A 23,215-nucleotide genomic window follows, 5' to 3' on the forward strand; every position below is an offset into this window, starting at 1 on the left:
GCCCCCAGATCTCGGCCTCCCACCCTATGGGAATGAGCAAGGGGTACACTGTCAAAAAAAGTGTCAAAAATAAACACAGTACACAGGTTTTTAAAGTATTTTATTAAGGCAGCTCCGACGTCTCTTCCGATTTCTTCTCTCCTCTCCGGCTCTTCTCCCTCCTCCGGCGATGTCTTCTCCCTCTGCCGGTACTTCTCCCTCTCTGGTTTGTCTCCTCTCTCTGCTGTCGTCTCCCTCTTCTGCCGAGTCTTCTCTCTCCACTGTCTTCTCGCTCATCTGCCTGTCTTCTCGCTCTTTTGCCGGGTCTTCTCCCTCTGTTTTTCTTCCGATGTTGACTCGACACGATCTCCTGGTGCAATGCTGGGTCCACCGTGTGCCATGGCTTATATTGGCATGGGGTGGAGCTACCCGCTGATGTCATCCAGGGGACCTGGCCCCGCCCCCCCTTGTGACATCACCGCCCAAATCATGCCCCGGGCAATGATGTCACAAGATGACAGATGACATCCAACTTTATTTTTCGCGTTGCAGTTGTATTGTTGCCAATATGGATATATAGTATATCTATCTATCTATCTATCTATCTATCTATCTATCTATCTATCTATCTATCTATCTATCTAACTATCTATCTATATATATATATATATATATATATATATATATATATGTATATATATATATCTAGATAGATATTTAGATATATTTCTATATATCTATAGATATATAGATCCAAATATATATATTTACAACCAATCAGAAAAAAAGAACTACTATATTCAAAATATTTTGCATTCTGATAACTGTTAATTATACAACTATAGTATTTAGCATAGATATTATTTCCTTTATATTACATTACAATTTCTATGGGAATTGGACACGATAGGACAATGCCATAACTGCTTATAACAGTTAACTTTTTTTACAAGGTGTCAGTCTTTAAAAAAACTGATGCTGCAACTTTTCATTCAGTTCTGGTGGAGTTATATTTTGAAGCACAAGGACGGCTCTCAGCTAGAGCCTTTTTAATAAGTTATAAACGTCCCGCCTCATCAGTTGAATCTGTCCGACTGGTTGTTAGGGTTTTACAGCAAAATAAAAAACAGCAATGTGCTGATTTACAGGACTCATGAGGAAAGCAGGTGGAAAAAGAGCAGCATATGTACATTTTTTTTAACGGTTTTATCGTAGGCAAAAAAACACTTCTCAGTGTGGTTATCACGTCAATGGCCATACGTTGTTATTGCTATTTGGTCTTAATACTCATAAAGAAAGCGAGACCACCATACCGCTAAATTATATTTTATCTTGTTGGTTCTCATCTTTTTTTTTCTACATAGAACAATCGTCTATAATTAATTTGGTTCTAAAGGCAGAAGTTTTTTTTTTACCTTAATGCATTCTATGCATTAAGGTAAATAAACCTTCTGGGTGGAGTTTTCCTCCTAGCCCGCCCCCCCAAAACTTACCTGAGCCCTATCTCGATCCACACGCGATGTGTATGAGAGCAGCGGCTCTCCTGGGTTTCTTTCTTCTCATTAGCTCACACAGCAGTAGGAGCGAGCCATTGGCAAAAGTTTTTCAATTGACTTTTGTCAAAGGAAAAAATTCTCAGGCTTAACAGTGACTGCATCTAATCAGAAGTAGGCTATGTTCAGGTATTCTGACAACTGTGGGTGCCAGCTGTCACAATACAATAGCCAGCACTGAAAATGTGTTCATTCATGCTGTTTACTATGTGGAAGGGGAAATCGAGTGATCTTAAAGGCTAAGTTCACCTTTCTGGATATGTTACACGTTACACCCGTATTTAGGATATAACCTGTAACATGTTAATCCCTCTCCCCTCTACCCCCGACCTGTGACAGCGAGTGGGGGATCTTCTCCACAAACCAGCTGTCACAGTTTGAAAGAGCAGCTCAGCCATGCAGGGCTCCGCCCATGTGGCCGCATCATTCATTCACAGTTTCCTGTGAATTAATAGAATACAAGTACCGTCAGCCATTGTGGCTGGTCACCGCTGTTTCGAGTTGTTGATGCTGGATTATTTGCTTTTACATGTTTTTATTGTTCTTGGATCTTTTAATAAATCACACTGCACCATGATCCTGCATGTTGGCACTCTATTTATGAGCTTTGCAGCATAACTATTTTTGTGAGCAGCAAGAAGGCGAGGGGTTATGGTTGGCTGTATGTGACATCCTTGTGTTCTGGCTGAGTAAGAGAGTGTGGCTGTTGGATTCCACTGTACTTTGATGAGTTCTGTTGATTCAAAGTTCTGGTAAGTGTGCAATTCACTCACTGGCATGGTGTGGCACCATACATAGGGTGATTATTTTATGGTGGAAGATATCATATCCAGAAGTTGTTCATTTTACTTTTATGGCTTGCACACTTTTTGGGATTATATATACTTTTTTGGACTTTTGTTTATGAGCACTTTTTGCTGATTTATCATTTTTATAGAACTTTATTGAATAATGACACTGCTTAGTTGTATTACTATTTATGTTTTTATTGTTCAACATTTTGATGTTTACATGTCACATGTTGCTTTGGTGTATTGATACTACAGAGATCACTTTATGTATTTGTTTTTTGGGCGGGCATAAGCACTGCAATCCATTCTTTATTGTAAACCAGCTCAATAGCTCTAGTTAGGTGGCTCCCACAGAAGAAGGCATCAGTGGGCACCCAACAATTGCTCAAACCATAGAAATACAGAAAGGGGAGCCAGACCAAAAGCAGAATAAACAGTTCAAGATAATTCTAATTGTTGGTAAACGGTCTTTAAAAACAGCCAGTGAGTTTTGGGGGCAACACCACTCCCCTTTCATCAGGGTTCAACACAAGATGAAACTTGGATGGACTCACAGATCTATATATGAACTAATAATAAACTTTCCAAATGGAGTAACATCTTTACAGCAGTTTCTGAGCAGCAATGGAGAAATACAAATCTGTCAGGAGTTCTAATCTTCCCTTACTCTACAAAGATTGTTGTTATTTCTGTATCTGTGGCTGTTGAAGAGTTTCTTTTAGGCAATTAAGTGCTTGAATGCAACAAACAGTATTTGTCGCATTCATGCACTTAATTGGCTAATGGACTTATAATAGCACAACACATTGTTTATGTTAAATGTGGGTATTGGGTATTCAGATATCAGTGAGTGCTACTGTTATTACTAAATTTTTAAATATTCATTTTTATTTTAGTTTTATTGTTTGCTTTTATTGATCAGTTTTTATTCATCTGTTTTACACACAGTTCTATTTTTATTTTTCATTCCTCTCTCTTCCTGCCTGGTAAAAATGTTGTTAGCAGGACAGGAAGTGAGGGCCAGAACCGACAGAGCCTCTCCCATCCTCTGGAACTCACAACTCCAATCTGTCAGGCTATCCTCCTACTCTGTCAACTTTCAGACGATCCCTGAAAACACATCTCTTCAGGGAGGCCTATCCAGACTTTAGCTAATAACCACAATTTCTACTTCTCCCATCAGTTCATCCCTCACAATTACTACCTTTTGTTTCACCAGCTTCTTCCTATTAGACTGTAAGCTTGCAGGAGCAGGGTCCTCCTAACCCTCTTGTCTTGAATTCTACTGTTGCTGTATTGTCTCCCTTTATACTGTAAAGGGCTGTGCAAACTATTGACGCTATATAAATCCTGAATAATAATAATAATAACAGAGGATTTAACCTTCGTCCACTCCATCCAAAAGTAAAAAAAAACAAAACTTTGAGCATACCCTTTAAATATATTCTGATGTTTGCTTTCTCCACATGATAAACATGGTCTGGAATGGAAGAATACATTAAAATTCATAAATAGTATTTGACATTATTATTAGTGAAAAAAAATTTCTGATGAGTTTACTAAGTTTGATGCTGCTAATATTTACTTCTGAAGATTCTATGAAAATAAAAAAAAAAAAAACATCAAACTGTCCGCTGAAAGCCTCCTTCTCACCATATGGTTCTGCCCAATAGTTTGGGGACATTTAATGTGATCTCTGTCATGTAAACAGTTTAAAGAAATCTCGATAAACATCCAAGGTTAAAACTAAACTTGCATTAGCTATGCTCCTGTGGGTTATTAGTGACAATACAGAAATGTTTACCAGTCCGGCAGTGTCGTTTATATAAAAGCCCCCCACACAGTTACCTCGTGTGCAGTGATTAATTGCTGGTTTATGTAGAGTACTGGAAACATGGAAACCTGTTTTTTTTTTTCACAAACGTTTAATACATCCTCCAGACTAAGCTGCAAAATTTTGTGCGTTGGTGAAAAAATGTAACTGCTGCATACATCCTGCTTCTTACGCCATGCCGCATCACTTTCCTGTGTGCTCTTATAAACAGGAAACAAATATTATATGAAATATCAATTAACTTTTTCCATGCCATATTTCTTTAAGAAAGACGGTTTTGTGTGGGATGTTGAAGCTTAAGAGAAATTTTCTGTTATGCGCATTATTTTGTCTTCATAAAATAGAGATTAGCAAAGAAGCAAGAAAACCTTTAAAGTTGATGCAAACACTAAATAGCTGACATTTTGTTTGCCAATGCACTGTGTATCATAAACAATAGCTTTTTTTTTAATAAAGACTTGTTTTTAATTTTTTTTAAAATCCCTTTTGGAAGTGGTGGTGGACTGTGAAACGCATCAATGAATATGGGGGTTGGAATTTATCTCAATTTATATATTCAATCTATGCAACTAATCCTATCTTATGAATTTATGTAATTGCTATCCATTTTCTGAAATGGATCTGTTTACAGCTACTTTCTGTCTGCATGCATGTGTTCCAGCTTGACAGTATGGCAATTCCGTAATCAGATTTCCTAGTTTCCTGGTGGTAAAAATTGTGGACCATATCCATTAGAAAGAAGCATTTTTTTATTATATTAATTATTACAAATAAAAAATGATGAACCATTTCATAAAATACATAGCTATTACATAAAATCATTTAAAAAGCTTAGTTGTACAGATCAAATATACAGATTGAGATCAATTTCAACACCCATATTTGCAAATATGCCTGAACAAGGATCTTAATGTCAGGATTACCAGTGACTTTATGAAAAATGCATTTTTTAAAATGTTGAAAATTACTTGTTTGAAATTGCTTTGAAGTTAAAGCCCCACTTCTACCCCCCCCCCCCATCCCTTGGGGTCCTCCCAGTGCTATCTAAGGTTTTTTTTTTTTTAAAACATAATAACATTTTCCACATGTATTCTGGTTGGTTAAATTACACTCTGGGTCCTGATCTTCTTTAGTAGTGGCCAGTCCTCAGAGATGTAGAAAGTGGTGCTGACTTAAAAACATCAGAACTGCTCTTTGCATCAATACCCCATGAACGAAGGGCACTGTGGTGATGCCTCCTAAAGGGGTGGGGCCATGACACCCTAAATTAATTTCATATTATGTTTTCTGGGAGTCAATTCATCAATTCACAGAACATCTGGAGGCGCAAATTAAATATTGTGGGGCAGAGTTCGAGATTACCTGAGCTGCTAATTCTTTTATTTTTCTTACTGCCTTGTGGTGCATTATAAAAAAAATTTAAAGCTTAATTGGGCGGTAAAGCTTAAACAAGATTTTAGTAATTGGGTTTACATATAAATGAAGTGTACAGGAATTCTGCAAATTAAGGAGTGCCTAAATTCATTCACACTATATCGAGAGCACTCCAGGAACTTAAATGAAAAGTATAGTCAAAGCTCCTGAGGTTTACAAGAGTGCAGTTTATTCTGCACCCCTGTGACCCTATTTCAGCAGACAGTTGGTTGAAGTCCATTGTCAGCTGACATCACAGAGCCGGTTCAGGCTCTGACAAGATTGCGACAATGGAGTCAGGATCTGCCCAAATGCATAGACCAGCAGCCAGCTCAGACTCTCAGCAGAGATATGATAACTGAGCGATTGATCGCTTGGTTCTCAGTGTTAGAGGTGCCAGGGGACAGATGCGGCATCAAACCGATGCTGAATCCACCTAGGTAGGTATGATTCTAAAAACAAAAAAACAAAAAAAAAAACATGCATCTCTTTTAATATGTACACTCTGAAGGAAAGAAGAGAAAGGGGAAGACATTATTGAAACCTTTAAATATATCGAGGGGGTGAATAAAGTTCAGGAGCGCAGTGTTTTCAATAACAAAAACGAAAATCAAGAACACGAGGACATGACCTCAAACTAACTGAAAGAATGTTCAAAACTATTTTTAAAAAGTATAATTTTACTGAAAGGGTAGTTGATGTATGGAATAAACTTGCAGCAGAGGTAGTGAGCCAGTCAACAGTAAATGGCTTCAAACATGCTTAGGACAAACATATAAAGAATAACAAAACAAAAAAAAAAAATGGGCAGACTCGATGGACTACTTTTTTTTTTCTGCCATCACTTTTCACTTTTCTAAGCTACCAGTCTTCATTTAACCAATATATATTATCTTTATGTCAAAATAGAAGGTCCCCACCATGGTATAGCAATGTAACAGACATATCCACTAAGACTTCAAGGGAAGTTCCAAACCTGATGGTGCCACCTTTGGGTCTTCTCATGATATACCAACATCTCCAATATGATTGTATAAAAATGAGGCACAGAAATGCATCATTATAATACAGTCATTATGCCTTGGAAAATACCTCTCTGCTGCTGTATACATAATTACTGAGAACATTTAATGTGTTACTAAACCCAGGACCCTGCATTCACTATATCTGGTCTTCCACAGCACACAGAAAATGAAAATGCAATTATTTTAGTCAATATAAACTGCTAAATACCTTTTCTCATCAGCAGTTATAGCAGTCTTGTGACTTTTATTAGTGTCCAACCAAGCACTGGTTAAAGAGTGTAGGAGGAGTTTTCTGACTGTCCTATAAAACTGCAAGAGCCCTGACCCTCTGTCTGGACAGTGTTGATTGGCCCTGTGCTGATCCTATGCACTCTCCCAAGAAAAAAGAAAAACCTCTCCAGCAATAATAAAAAATGCTAGAACCTCCTAAGAAAATACCAGCAATAGCAATGCTAAAATATTATAAGGTTCAAAATAAAGCCTGGCCCCTCTTTGTAGCGATTGTCTCATTTCTGGGTCTTGGATGAACGCGTGGCTCCATCCATGACCTCTGAAATAGCAGACTTCTGGCTGAGAAACAAGGTCACGGCGACACCTGCTATAGTCTGGGACGCCTTTAAGGCCCATACTCATGGGCAATATCAGTTGGTTATTGGTAAAGTAGGGCGGGAGTCCTCTCTGGCCCTTGAAGAAGCAGAGGCTAAGGCCCAGAGGTTGGAGGCCCAATATGTGAACACGGGTGATCTACACATATATGGGGATCTACAAGTAGTCTACAAAGAACTAGCGGTACTTCGGGCTACCTCTTCCCAAAAACTTCTTCTATCCCAATCTCAAATAATTTTTGAGCAGGCCTGGCTTGCTAGGGAACGCTCCATGACTGCCCATATTGCCCTTATTAAATACATAGATGATAGCTCAATACACTCTGATCCGGCTCAGATCAACTCTCAGTTTAAGAACTTCTATGAACGGCTTTACTCCTCCAGGGTAGATTATAATACTGATAGCTTACTGTCTTTTCTTGATGATGTGGTGTTTACGGTACATACTGCTAAAGCTGTGGTAGATTAGATGCCCCTTTTACCTTAAAAGAAGTACAGGAGGCTGTGGGTTCCCTCCAAACAGCACAGACACCGGGTCCGTACGACCTCCCAGCTAAATTTTATAAGTAACATGCTGACGCTATAGTATCCCATCTCCACACCTTATTCCTTACTGTGTTAGAGGAGGACTGCATCCCTCAGTCTATGACAGAAGCGGTCATTGTTATGGTGTCCAAGCCGGGAAAGGACCCTGAATTATGTGCATCTTATCGCCCAATTTCATTACTAAATGTGGACACTAAGGTTTTCACCAAAATACTTGCCAACCGTCTCAACTCAGTGATACTGTCCCTAGTACATGGGGATCAGTCGGCGTTCATGCTTTTTAAGGGCGCCAACATCAATGTCCGCCCTATACACTAATATTGCTCACCTTAGAGATAGCACCCCTTTCTGGAGTAGTGGCCTCTCTTGACGCGGAGAAGGCCTTCGACTCGGTCCTTCCTGTGGCAAGTACTAGCTAGATCTGGCCTAGGGCCCAAGTTCATTTCCTGGGTACAATTGCTTTACAAGTCCCCTACGGCCAGGGTCAGGACTAATGGGATCTCATTGCCCTCCTTTAATCTCAATCGAGGCACTAGACAGGGGTGCCCATTGTCCCCCACCCTGTTTTCTCTGGCGATGGAACCTCTGGCTATCTTGTTACAATCCTCTCTGCGGGCACCTGGCATTTCAGTCATACCCTTGAGGGAAATAATTTCCCTAAATGCGGACAATGCCTGAAGCTTCAGAATCCCTCGACGCAGCTATTGACATCATAGACTGTTTTCTCAGGCATCCAAGTCAATTGGAATAAGACCCTCCTGTTCTCCCTGCCCCGTATGCCCCTGCACCCTCACTGGGTTGAATCCCCACTCTCTTGGGTTTCTAAGTTCCGCTACTTGAGAATTGACGTAAGGGCCAACCTGTCCTATCTAGATGACAATGTATACCCAGTGCAGCAACTGACTCGTAAATGCCAGGCTTGGAAGTCGCTACCCCTTTCTCTTGTGGGCAGAATAAACCTCATAAAGATGACCTTTCTCCCCAAATTGTTATATGTGTTTCTGAATACCCCAGTTCCCATCCCCAACTCCTTTTTTGTTAAACTGGACCAGACTGTTAGCAGCTTCATCTGGGCGAGGTGTACTCCTAGAATAGCTAAATCTAGTCTACAACTGCCACTGTCACTGGGGGGTTTTAGTGATGGTTCCCTGGTGATTTGTACAGGTAAAAATGAATCCGGCAGTCAATCTAGAAGCAGCCATATCAGGCTCCTACTCAGCCTTAAGCAATTTGGTGTTTAGGGGTCTGTAGGCTCATGATAATATGACTATCCCCATGTGTACTACAGTTAAAGTGTGGGATCAGATGACTTGGCTAGTTTGTACCTCGGAGGTAATCTCGTCCCACGCTTCACTTTGGGCAACCCCAGACCATGACATCTTCGCTCGATCCCAGATCCTAGCGTGTGGGCTAGGTATGGCATCACTAAAATACAGCATGTCATGCCGGAAGGTAGTTTACTGCCTTATGACACTCTGAAGGCTTCCTTTCACCTACCCTCCTGGATGTTTTTTCGCTATCTGCAGCTCCGCCATGCAGTTCAATCACAATTCCCGCAGGCCCCACATGTCACCTCCCACATTGTAGAGTCCTTTTTGGTATCTAGTAATGAGGATAGAATTCTGTCATCCCTGTACCGTAGAATCTCCTCTGGTGACACTGGCAAAAACACACGACTATTTAATAGCTGGCAGGGGGGTATACCTAACCTTGATTCTGATGATTGGGGCGAAGGGGTTCAGCAATACATTCCACTGATGATTTCCACTAGAGATAGATACATCCAACTTAATATTCTTCATAAAGCCTATTATACCCCCCAGAGACTTTCTAGGATCTACCCTACAGAATCAGACGCTGTCCCAAATATTTGAACGATATAGGGCCCTTCCTACATGTAGTCTGGGTGTGTCCCTTGATACAGGAGTTCTGGAAAGGAGTGGTGGTAGAAATCAACACTGTTGGGGACTTGTCTGTCTATGGATCCAAGGATTCTCCTGCTTGGTATCTGTGACACGGTCACTCCCAATACACATAAGCAGTTGTTTATCTTCTACACAGTTGTCTACGCAAGGAAAACTATTCTGTTTAAGTGGAAACTGGCAGACCCTCCCACAGTTTCACAGTGGAGATCAATGGTTGCTGTAGTCTTGCCCCTAAACTAACCTATATGAGCCATAAAAAGTTTGATAAGATCTGGGGGGCATGGGTAAAGGCTCAGCCGGGAACTTCCTAAGGTCTTCCCATGGTGTGCTTTAGGATATGAAGCTCATGTGCAGAGCCCCCTATGGATTGTGTTTTCTTTGGTCCCTACTTGTTTCCCCCCACCCCTTCCTTCCTCCCCCCCCTCCCCCCTTCCCCGTTATCCTCCCTCTCCTCCTGGTGCTACCTTCTCTAAGTAACAATTTAAAGTTGTTCTCTCCTGATATTCTCCTCCAATTGCTTTGGCGATTTGCTCTAGCTGATACTGTATGATCTTGTTGCTGAAGTTACATGTCTCCCTGTATAGCAAATTTCTTTCTACTGTACAATAGTGTATTGTGTACCTTGCTGTTTTTTTTAAAGTGTATCTGATAAATAAAAACTTTTCTGTTAAAAAAAATAAAATAAAATAAAATAAAAAATAAAAAAACCTTAGCTTTGAAATAAATGGTTTGAGCAGAGATAAGACACATGCCAGCACCCCTTCCAACAAAGCAGTGTAACATTGATAACTACTAGTGTTTCTCTAGTGTTCTGATGTAATGTACAACAGGTAAGATAGCTTATGTGGCTTACTCTAGCTATATAGCTCAAGTGTAGCAAACTTAAAAAGTTTATCTGTGTGAATGAAGAATTCTGAATAAATCATAGCAAAACTTGGTTATTGTGCTATGCGGAGTATAGTAATAATAGTGCAACTTAAAGCAATTTAACCCTAGGAGTTAGATAAGCTCTGCCATTGCAGTGCCTGTCAACCCTCCCACCGCATACCACTGCAAGCTGTCTTGGGGTGCAAAAATAATGCTTGCCTTATCCCTGGCCCCAGCATGTTTTCTCAATTCATGCGACTGGTTGAGGGATGCTGCCTCCTTAAAGTGCTCTCAGCTGCATTTGCTTTGTTGCCTTCATGGTTGCATGGTTATAGTCATGTACAATGCAGAGTTAATAGTCTTGTATTGTAGATGATGATGCAGAGAGCCCACCCATAGAGTGAAGCTTCAGGTGGAAGAGAACAGCATTGGAGCCAGACACACCAAGAGATAGGGTAAATAATATAACTTATCCCTGAACCGCTAGTCTAAATGAGACTTGCAGTGCCATGAGGGCAAAGGTAGATTTTGTGTAATTGGAGATCAGCTTTAAATATTCTAAAATCCAATGCCCATATACAACTAGGTCATTCCTACAAGGTCCCAGACTCCCAGTGGATGTATACTTCCCAATGTCACATTGTGTAAAAGCAATAACATATCACCTTGATGGATGTAGCCTCTTGAGCATTCTAATACAACACAACTCAGAGTGCTCAAAGGCACAAACACATTCCAATTTATAGGTAACTACTGGGATCCAAGCAGGGTAGACGATTAGAAATATGAATAGGACAGAAAAAAAGGATTTGTTTAGATGATAGCTTTTAATAGTATTCTTATTGTTATTAATAATATTTTTAGACATTTTTTCTGTATTTTTTGCAAAGTTGCTATAAATATAAAAGCAGGTAGATATCACAATTTATCAATTCCATGGAAATCGTTGTGGAAAAAAAAAAACAATGATATTGCTATGTATTACATATTTGTTCTTACATTTAAGAAAAATGTAAACCCATTAAAAACCTGTGCTATATAATATATATATATATCAGTTGTACAGGATCAGGAACTAGTAGGTGCAAGACCACCAAAAAAATTCTGAAACTTTTATCACATGCTCAATAAAAGGATTTATTTTGGGGTGGAATATGTAATTGATATATACATTTGATATAGCAGGGAAGAGCCAGAACTTCTGTTGATTTTTTTATATGTGCCCCCCCCATTGGATAGCCTTTCCTTTACTTCCTGCCCCCATTACACTAGGACAAGAAATGAGAGGATAAAAAAACTTAACTGATGTGCTTACCTACCCTTTGCCCTCACTACTAAATATCTGTTCTTTTGTTGCTGTCACATCAGAGAGATAATCATAACTTTCTCACCCCGTTCCCTTGACAGGAAGCTAAAGTAAAACTCCCTAAGGAGTACAAAGAACTAAAAAGCTGACCGAAGTGCCCACCCTTCACACTTTTGGCTGCAGTTAGGCTGAAGGTTAAGGGTCAGTGTCAGGTTAAGTGTTAAGAGTAAAGTCACATGGTTATGTTAAGGGTTGGGTGTAAAAAGTGAGGTTAAATTAGTGAGGTATGAGTGATGGCAGAGTTAAATGTCAGACTAAAGGATAAGGGAAGATTGGGGATTAGAGAGTTTGGGGGTCACTTAACCTTACATGTGTTTACTGTACCGGAGTCCCCATAATAAGAACCCTCTGGAATTTGTTTCTTAACTAGGGATGAGCCAAACACCCTCCAGTTTGGTTCGCACCAGAACTTGCGAACAGGCAAAAAATTTGTACGAATACGCGAACACCGTTAAAGTTTATGGGACACGAACATGAAAAATCAAAAGTGCTCATTTTAAAGGCTTATATACAAGTTATTGCCATAAAAAGTGTTTGGGGGCCCAAGTCCTGACCCAGGGGACATGTATCAATGCAAAAAAAAGTTTTTAAAACTGACGTATTTTCAGGAGCAGTGATTTACATAATGCTTAAAGTGAAAAAATAAAGGTGAAATATTCCTTTAAATATCTTGCCTGGGGGGTGTCCTTAGTTTGCCTGTAAAGTAGCGCATTTTTCCCGTGTTTAGAATAATACCACAGAAAAATAATATTTATAAAGGAGAAAAAGTCTTTGAAAAAAACAGCATGGGATATCCCCCTAGTCCATTATCAGGCCCTTCAGGTCTGGTATGGATTTTAAGCGGAACCCTGAGACTAAATAAAAAATAAATGGTGTAGGGGTCCCCCCAAAATCCATACCAGACCCTTATCCAAGCATGCAACCTGGCAGGCTGCAGGAAAGAGGGGGGGTGAGAAAGTGCCCCCCCCTGAACCGTACCAGGCCACATGCCCTCAATATGGTGAGGATGCTTTGAGGTCCCCCCCAAAGCACCTTGTCCCCATGTTGATGGGGACAAGGGCCTCATCCCCACAACCCTAGCCCGATGGTTGTGGGGGTCTGCAGGCGGGGGGCTTATCGGAATCTGGAAGCCCCCTTTAGCAAGGGGACCCCCAGATCCCGCCCCCCCATGTGAATGGGTATTGGGTACATTGTACCCCTACTCATTCACCAAAAAAAGTGTCAAAAAGTTAAAAATTACAGTAGACAAGTCCTTTATTAAAAATAAAAACTGTCCCGCAATGTCCATTCATCTTCGACCACAGCATCCGATGACCCGATAAAAAAAAAATGGAAAAAAACTCCGCCTCCATGGGAGGCTCCCGCTGACTGAAGCCTCTTTGCGATGACAGCTGTTATATAGCTGAGGGCTGAGCCACCCGGAGATGTAAACGGGTGACCCCGCCCCCTCTGACATTAAACCCCCACAACCACCAGGCAAGGGTTGTGGGGATGAGGCCCTTGTCCCCATGTTGAGGGCATGTGGCCTGGTATGGTTCGGGGGGGCACTCACTTGTCCCCCCCTTTCCTGCAGCCTGCCAGGTTGCGTGCTCAGATAAGGGTCTGGTATGGATTTTGGGGGCCTCTACGCCTTTTTTTTATTCTGGCTCGGGGTTCCCCTTAAAAACCATACCAGACCTGAAGGGCCTGGTATGGATTTTGGGGGGACCCCTACGCCATTTTTTTTTAAAATTTGGCACAGGGTTCCCCTTAATATCCATACCAGACCTGAAATGGATTTTGGGGGACCCCCCCACGCAATTTTTTTCGTAAATTTGGGTGCAGGGTTCCCCTTAATATCCATACCTGACCCAAAGGGCCTGGTAATGGACTGGGGGGGATGCCATGCCATTTTTTTCAATAATTTTCATCTATATTGCCAGGATCTGACAATACATTACAGCAGCGAGTAGTTTTAAATTACTTTTTTTCCTTTAGAAATGTAATTTTTCTGTGGTATTGTTCTAAACATGGGAAAATGCGCTACTTTACAGACATACTAAGGACAACCCCCAGGCGCGGTATGTAAAGGAATATTTCATTTTTATTGTTTCACTTTAAGCATTATTAAAATCACTGTTCTTGAAAAAACTGCTGTTTTTAATACTTTTTTTGCATTGATACATGTCCCCTGGTGCAGGACCCAGGTCTCAAAACACTTTTTATGGCAATAACTTGCATATAAGCCTTTAAAATTAGCACTTTTGGTTTTTCATGTTAGTGTCCCATAGACTTTAACGGCGTTCTGTGGCTTTCGAATTTGCTGCGAACGCCGCATATTGTTCAACTTGAACATCGGGCTCATCCCTGTTCTCAACATCAGAAAATATACTGCCTTTGTGTACTCATCAGTGAAGAGTGATCTGGCCCATTGGACACAGTGCATTAAAAAAAAGTCTCTCATAGGTTATAAATAAGTCAAAAATTCACATCCCTTTATTAAAACATGTCCTAGAATATTAACTAATGGTATTCATCTGATAGATCCAAGTTTAGTGCAGTATGATCACTTACAGCATACAAAAATTCCTGATTGCACAGAGAAAAAAAAACGGAAACACTGCATAAAGTGATAGATGTAGCTGCTGAACTGATCAAACACAGCAAATCATTATTGACATATACAACTGAGTGAATAGAGATAGATCAGAGCTAAATAGTCTAATTGTTACTATAATCAGTGAGTGTAAGGGGCATCTTTAGATCTCAGGATAGGAAAAAAAGAAGTTAAAAATAAATAAAGGCAAGTGAAATCTACACATGCCAATGCTTTAACAGATGTTGGATGTGTCCTTAGGCTATCATTATACATTAAATGGACCCTACGTTTTGCTTACCGGTAATCCGTATTGAGAGATTATGCTATGGCTTACCTCTCATTCTGATAATGATAGTTACCTGGCTCTTACACTTATTTAGTGACATCAGTACTTTTCTGAGTCCCGAGCCTAGAAGAAAGATCAGCAGTTTTGACTTCACTCTGACATTCTCTTCCGCATGCTTGTCATTGACTCAAATTATTGTCAGGCGGATATACTTATTGTCAGGGGAGAGTCAACAATAGCAGCCTCCTTATTTCTTAGAGGCACACTGGCTTAAAAATTGTTGCAAACTGGCTTAAAAACTTCTGCTTCTACAGAAGTTATGTGTTTTGCCTGTAGAAGCAACTCAATGTTATCTTATGTATTCATGCACATTAGAATGATTAGAGGCTTATTTTGAGCTTTAACGTTTAGAGGCAGGAAAAAAAACCTTCTGGTTTGCGTTTCTGATTGGAGCTTACTGGCAGAAAAAATGCAAACCTCTCCTAAACTCATCTAAACTCTGTACAAAAAATGCTCTATATAAGCGTTTTTTCCTGCCAAGGGAACTGGCATTTTTTTAAGCCCAGTGTGCATGAAGCCTAACTACTTTTTTAACAAACTGCAAGCTAAATACACAGGTAAAATAAATAAAAATGAGCTGTATCAACATCTAAATAATTTGTATATCTTACCACCTAGTCCTGCAAAAAAAAAAAAAACACAGAGTTGGATTATTCATGCCCTTCATATCTGTTTGGAATTCAGCTTCAGCATCCAATTCATGAGAATTGTGTACAAGAAGTCTACTGAAATAGTGCATATTACTGAACAAAACAATCCTTGTAATTTGATTTGTAGTGCAAAACAACTGCAAACAACTTCTGGACCTTGGGCTTATGATCTACGTCCAAAAAAAAACTTCCTCTTAAGACCCTCCACCTAATAAGTGCTGTTTCAGGGGCAGGTTGGGCTGTACTTTGTGGCCTTTCCCTTTACACATATGCAGCCTCCCCCTAGGCATTGTTTGTCGCAGTTGCGAGAATGATAATGACTGATTGACATATATTGACCCCATGTAAACACTAATAATAGGTAATCTTTACAAACATCAGAAAAATGGACCTATGGTCTGAGAAACAGGTAGAGTTGTATACTTTATTTTCCCATTTTATGGATCAAACCTTCAATAAGAGGCAATTAGAAATTGGAATCATAGCTTTCCGATGAATAGGATGCAGCAAAAAAAAACATTTTTTGGTTTGGGTATACATTCTGGGGATGCTTTAAATTGATTATGATGATTGTTGATACATTAGTATGATAGTTGATTGATTATGATGGATTGATTATGATGGTTGATTATTTACTTCCTATGATCCAGGCCAACTTCGAATGAGAAACTTTCGAACCACAGAGGAAATAGCCTAAGAAAATATTATTATGCCCCAATTGCACCATACTAATGAACAGTTTCACCAGTTAAGCAGCTATGCAAAGTTTTATAAATAAACCCTTAAGTGACTATGACCCATACGCAATATATTTTACTAAGTACAAGTAATAGATTATTATATAATTGTTATTTGTTACAATGTAAGCAGCTCTTACAAGCAAATCAAAGGTTTGTCCTTTGATCTGCCCATATATCAACTCTAGCAAACCTGTAAGTAAGGCTATTTTCACACTGGGGTGGGCGGGCATCGGCGGTAAAGAGCCGCTATTTTTAGCAGCGCACTTTTAACCCCCCCGCTAGCGGCCGAAAAAGGTTTAAAACCGCCGGCAAAGTGCTGCTGCAGTGGCGCTTTGCTGGCGGTTTGGCGGTGCTGCTGCATTGATTTCAATGGGCAGGGGCAGTTTAGGAGCGGTGTATACATGCTGCAAAGATGCTGCTTGCAGGACTTTTTTTACCGTCCTGCAAACACATCTCTCCAGTGTGAAAGCACTCAGGCTTTTACACTGGAGAGACAAGAGAGGCTCTTTACAGGCGCTATTTTTAGCGCTGTGGTGCCTGTAAAGCGCCTCAGTGTGAAAGTATTGTACTTATTTAACCTATCATTAAAAATATTTGTGTGTGATTTTTACTTTTCATTTTGTTACATTAACGATACATGTATTACATTTTTATATTTATAGAAAAACTTTAATACTAAATAATACAGTAATAATATTAAAATTAATAATAATAATAATATTTGCAAGTCAGTACCACCAGTAGAAATCCTTGTTTGCCCCAAACAAAACAATATATACATTAAGTAATAACAAGGTTAATACCTACATAATAGGCCCATATCTATAGTGCAAAATTTCCTCTGGTCCATAGGGACACAAAGATATTGGCACTCATGTAGTTAAAATATTTTATGTTTTAAACTGTGCAGAAAAGACATTGCTCACCTTGATATTTTAAAGAATTGCTTGATTAATGTTAGAACGACTGGTCTAATTGTACCAGCCTATATTTATATAAGTATCTTTAAATTACTATATACTGCTTAATTTCACTATCCGTGTTGTTTATGTAAAGGAAAAATAATGTTAAACACTCTTGTTTAAATTTTCATTTTTCTGCCAAGTGCGAAGGTAAGTAGTCTGTTATATAGCACTGTGTGATTCTATTCAGAATTTGTTATAAACAAATTTCATACATTACAGTATATATAATTTCTTGCTGTCTACTGTATGCCTCAATTTCTCATGGGAAATTGCCAGAGATTAACTGAAATGTATTGCTGAGTTACTGTAGTGTACACAGCTAAAGGTGACACTGTGCAGTCAATGTACCCAAGTCAACAAGTTGCTTCGTAACAAATTGTACAACGTATGATGTGAGTTCCAGACAGCTATATGACACTTTCATGGCAATGTTTCAAAATCATTGATCTGTAAGCCATTGTAATAAGTTATTTTTCTTGTAATCCTTGATAAACTATTAATGTTTTATTTCATATATTAACAAGTCGACTGAATGGAGCCCATGCAAGATGTGCCCCTACTGGTATAGTTGCCTCAAAATTTCGATTAATAACATTAAAAAATCTTTGCCCACAAACCATAGTGGCAATAAAGAACTGGGCAGACAGACCTTTTTTTTAACACGCAATCCAAAATGCGATTCCACCATTATATAGGAAGCTAGAATTATATTAAGAACCAACTTCAAGTAATCAGTATAATCGGTAAATTAATTGATATCATCTGGAAAACAATTGGTAGGGTCAAGCATCAACTGCAGTGGTAATGGGACTATCAAATTGTCCAGTATGTGCTTGATGCACTGCCAATACAACCCATAGGAATGGATACCAGAAATTGATATGGTGCAGGGCTAGTGGAGTTGACTAGGAGGAAAAATGTCACTGCATCAGCTTGCACAACCGTTTAGCTCAAGAAAAATATATAAAATTGTGCACTCATATGAAAAAAAAATTCTCTACAGTTTTAATGATATTATTTACCTGTAAAAAAGTATGTCCCACATTGTGCAGGCAGCTGCATCCTGTAGAAATTTTCTAAACTTAATGTACACTGATGGTTAATAGCTTCGGGTCTTCGGGCAGAGGTGCAGTCTGATGGGGTCCAGCTCCTCCTCTTTCCTCCTCCATTGAGAAAAGTTTTTTCATTGTTTAAACAATCTCTGATTAGCAAGAGGGTCATCTCATTCATCTGAATTTCCCGCTTTCAGATATCATGCTACATTTAGTGTAAACAATGAAGAACCTTCTTAACGCATGAGAATTCTGCTCAAATACCCAGGAAGAGGACAGGGCATCCCTAAACAGAAGATTTCTACAGGATCCAGCTGTCTGCACAACTTGGAACATATTTCATTAGATTTATCACACTTCCTGCGCTAGGTGTTCTCCATTTCCTACTTGTACTCACAAACAATTTAGTTGTGGTTGTGTTTTTCTTATCATTTTCTTGCTCATTTTTGGATTTGTTAACCCAAACCCTCTGAGCCAATACACTTTGCAGGGATTTTACCAAACATTGTAGCAGATTCCTACCTGTTTCTGCTATGAAGAAATAGCTGTCTGTTTCACCATGCCCTTGCAGGACTCATTCATGAGGGAGGGTCTGTATAATTAAAACCATTTGGTACACATTCAGTCTTTTGATGAGGACAGTTGCAGTGTCTGCATTTACTTGGATGTATTTAATCCTTAGGGGGTATCTTACCAAAATAAAGTTCCTATTGCAGAGGATGCCTAAAGTATATCTTACTGCAGACTTCGAGGAAAATCAGAGAGCCAATCACATAATCATGAAATGACATTTCTGGGGGTGTTTAGTACATGTCCCCAGGTAGCCATATTGCATTGTTTTCCAGAACTTTGCAGCCATGTGCCAATTGAGCCCCTGAAATGGGGATACCCACATCATGGGGCACTTCTCCAGTTGTTGATGTACTCCATTGCGTTGAGGGATGCTGTACAAGTTAATATCGGCTCTGACTTTTGTAAATTATCTTGCATACTATAAATCACCTGTGCTTCCAGGGTTCCCGGGTCACCCTGCTCCTGTCCTCGCTAACAATGCACTTCTCTTATCTGCTCACATTTAGTATGCCAAATATACAATTGACAACATTTTGTTATATCTGCTCAATCAGTGAAAAATACTTGTTAATAATTCAGAAATTCAGAGGTGTTGCATGTCCTGTGCACGCTTCCTGTATTCTCTCAGGAAGTGTATTTAGTCCTGCCAGTTCCTAACTGCAGAAGAGTTTTTCCTTATGGAGGATGTGAGGAGAGGAGGAAAAATTCAAAAAAATGTTTTGTCTTTAGTTATACTGTAGCCTCCCTGGCGGTTTTCTCGAGTGTGGCTCGGGGTTAAAATTCAGGACCATTAGCGCTAACCCTGAGCCACACTCGGGATTACATTGCAGGATCCTGGTGCCTCCTTACTTACCTTGTCCCCGGGATCCTGCGATGTCCCCCGCTGTGTCTGCGGGCTCCGTCCTCCTCCGAAGCCTCTTCGTGCCAGGCTCCGTTCCCTGCGAGCGGCGCAACGCACGGGGGCGGAGCCTGGCGGCAAATTCAAAAAAAGTGTAAAATCATAACACATACAGTACTGTAATCTTACAGATTACAGTACTGTATGAAATGATTTCACATCCCCTTTGTCCCCAGTGCTTTGGCCCATGCCCTGCATGCAGTTTTATATTGCATATACTGTTCTTTCTGCCTGGAAACTGGAGATTGTCCATAGCAACCAAAAAATGTCCCTTTACGTCAAAAGTGGCTTTAGACCAGCTAGAAAACAGCAATAGTAAATTAGAACACTTGCAGAATTGAGCGATAGTGAATCGTGTGGAAATTAATTTTATTACTATTTATTTTTATTTTTTTTAATTATTTTTTTTTTTTTATTATATTATAATTTATGTTTTTGTGTTTCAAACTTTATCATACCCGGGATGTCTACTAGACTCTTGTTTGGACAGATTTAAGTGTGTTATTGTTAAGAATTACAGACCTACAATATAAAACGCCAAATTTCCATGCAAAATAATTGTACCGCTTTCAGCACCTAAAATCCGAAATAATCATACCGCCAGGGAGGTTAAAAAGATAAAAAAAATTGGGAATATGCATGTATTGCAAAGATGTACTACTTGTTTATATATTTATTTATTTTTTGCCCCGGGGCAAGATTTTACTGGTATTCAAAATCTTCCATATTTTAGAGTTAAGCAATATAAAGTCTTTATTGCAGGATAACTTCACCATTGCATGAATTATGGGATATACAGGATTATGTTATGAGCATTACTGATGCACATCACTAAAACGAACACAAATTGACATGCCTTTTACACAGTGGCTGTGGAGGATAAAGGGCTGTGGTTGGGAATAGATAAGGCTTATGCCTTTCCTAGAGTTTAAATAGCATATTAATATAGTTTACAAACAATCTCTGCTAAATAAATGTGGTTTTGAGTATTTATACCCTATTTGAGGGCATTAACACAAATAAAATAAGCAAAAACATCTTTGTAGTTGAGAACTTGCGTGCTCCGACTTTCTGAATTTTTGAACTTTATGGTTCCTGACAAAGAATTCCACATTTCTTTATACAACGTATACAATTAAGCCTGTTTTCTGTAGTCCTCTTCATATGAAAACTGATGGATTTAGAATGATATAGCACAAGGCTTTAAGGAAATGGTAGCGGGAAGAACTGGGGAATATATCATAACAGCTATGCAATGCAGCTGAGAAATGAAAAGAATGAATGAAGCAATAATACAGATCTTCATTTATGAGTAGTATTTATGGTAGATAATAGTATTGTTTTAGTAGTTTATCTTTTACATTTTCGCAAGTCCATGCTTCACTTATATTGCTTTGAGAACTATAGTGTAAAGGTACATATAAACATCCGGCAAAAATTCAGTTGTGCTTTTAAGAAAGTTTTCTATACTGATGTAATAACAGATAAAAAGCCAGGAAGTTAAACAGATTTAAAGGTAAGAACCAGAGTGGTGTATTTTAAAAGTTACCCTTAAAAATGTCTTGCCATGTGAATATTAGGGCAGATAAATAGATGAGAAAGGTCAACGGGTGGGTCAACGGGTGGGTCAATGGGTAGGTCAACGAGTGGAGGATCTCTGCAGCTCTGTTTAGCCTTTATCATAGACTGTCCATTTAGGCTCTGTTTCCACTATTGCGTCCCCAAAGTCGCGCGATTTACACTGCGACTTTACAATGCGATTTATGTTGCAATTTGATGCGACTTTAAAAACGACTTTGTGCAACTTTGATGTTCTGCGATTTAGTCAGAGTGATGTAATTCCTTATCCTGCTTAGTTATTTCCCCTTCCTGTCTTCCACACTCACGTCCATCAATATAGAAAGTGATGTATTTGGGAGGAGCAGAGATCATGTGCTTCTGTAGACTTCCGTGGGAGTGGCAACAAAGTCGCGGTGTCAGACATGTACATGCGACTGCATTGCGACTTAATACCTTTCTATGGAGAACAAGTTGCACCGAAGACGGAACAAAGTAGTGCAAGAACCTTTTTTGGAGACGCTGCGACTTGAGTCGCACCAATTAGAACGGGGACCATTGAAATACATGGGTTTTGACTTGTCATGCGACTTGACATGTGTCAAGTCGCAAAACAAGTCGCAGTAGTGGAAACAGAGCCTTAAACAAGTATTGTGAACAAAGAACATGCATACATTTCAGTCTGTATGGTTTGTTTCTACTTATACTAACCTTCAGTTGCAAACAGATCTAAGCAGGGCTGTGCAATAAAGAGGATATAAGCACAAATCACCTTGGATGTCAGAAAAGTAAGAGCACCAAAATCATTTTTCCTGCAAAGCCTGAAAATATATGGCTATAAAAGTGCTCCTATCTCATCTCCCCTGGGAAAGTGTGAATGCTAGATATCCTTGTTGAATGACCATATCGCAAACAAAGTATTTAAGATTTTGAAAGATTTGTTGAATGTACTATATGTTATGCTAGTATTTTAAGAAAGCATGTAGGGTAGTGGTGGCCATCTTACTTGATATAGAGGGCTACACTTGAAAGGGACATACATAATATATAGTGAATAAAATAGTAATACTATAGAAAGCTGTCAGACTGTTTAAGGGGTAACTCCACTTTTGTGGGAAAAAATATAGCAAATAAAGAAAAAATAATATAGTGTATACAATTGTGACACAAGTCATATTGTAATTGAATGTTATTAAAACTTACCATTCCTTTCCAATCTGCAGCCACTGTCATTTTCTGAAAATGCAATGCAATATGGCTACATGTAGGTGATCTTTACACAGAGTGTGTACTGGACACACCCCAGAAACATAATTTCCCGCTTGTGTGATTGGCTCACTGATTTTCCCAGAAGTTTGCACTAAGATACAAGTCAGATTTCTGGCATCCCCTGCAACAAAAATGTCATTTTTGGTGAGATACTCCCCATAGGAAATCATGTCTAAAAGGATGCAGACCCTTCAATTTTCCTCATTAGTGCCCTACAGCTACAGCAAATTGATAATTATGAAACCACTCCCATTAGATTCACTTTCCCACATGGACACAGACAAACACACAGGGATTTCTTCAGAATAAAAAAAGGTAGGAATCTGCAACAAAGTTTGTTAAAATCCTTGTACAGGCATACCCCACTTTTAAGTACACAATGGGGTTTATTTACTAAAGCTGGAAAGTGCAAAATCAGGCTCACTTCTGCATAGAAACCAATGAGCGTCCAGGTTTTATTACCAAAGCTTAATTGTAGAAGCTGGGGTTAGAAGCTCATTGGATTCTATGCAGAAGTGACCCTGATTTTGCACTTTTCAGCTTTAGTAAATAAACCCCATTGTGTACTTAAAAGTGGGGTATGCCTGTAATGTATATAAATCACCTAGGGAGGAATGTTTTGTTCTCAAAAAAAGTGTCGTTAGGCTGTGTTCACACTGTTGTGCGTGTAGTGGCTCACAGAA

General features: G+C 39.3%; 1 protein-coding gene across 8 annotated transcripts in view; it reads right to left on the reverse strand.

Annotated features, from left to right (window-relative positions):
* Window positions 1-23,215, reverse strand: part of NRG1 (neuregulin 1) — a 934,313-nt gene that overhangs the window by 329,323 nt on the left and 581,775 nt on the right. The window lies entirely within an intron of this gene.

The sequence above is a fragment of the Aquarana catesbeiana genome, linkage group LG01, assembly GCF_042186555.1.
Source record: "Aquarana catesbeiana isolate 2022-GZ linkage group LG01, ASM4218655v1, whole genome shotgun sequence".
NCBI lineage: Eukaryota > Metazoa > Chordata > Amphibia > Anura > Ranidae > Aquarana > Aquarana catesbeiana.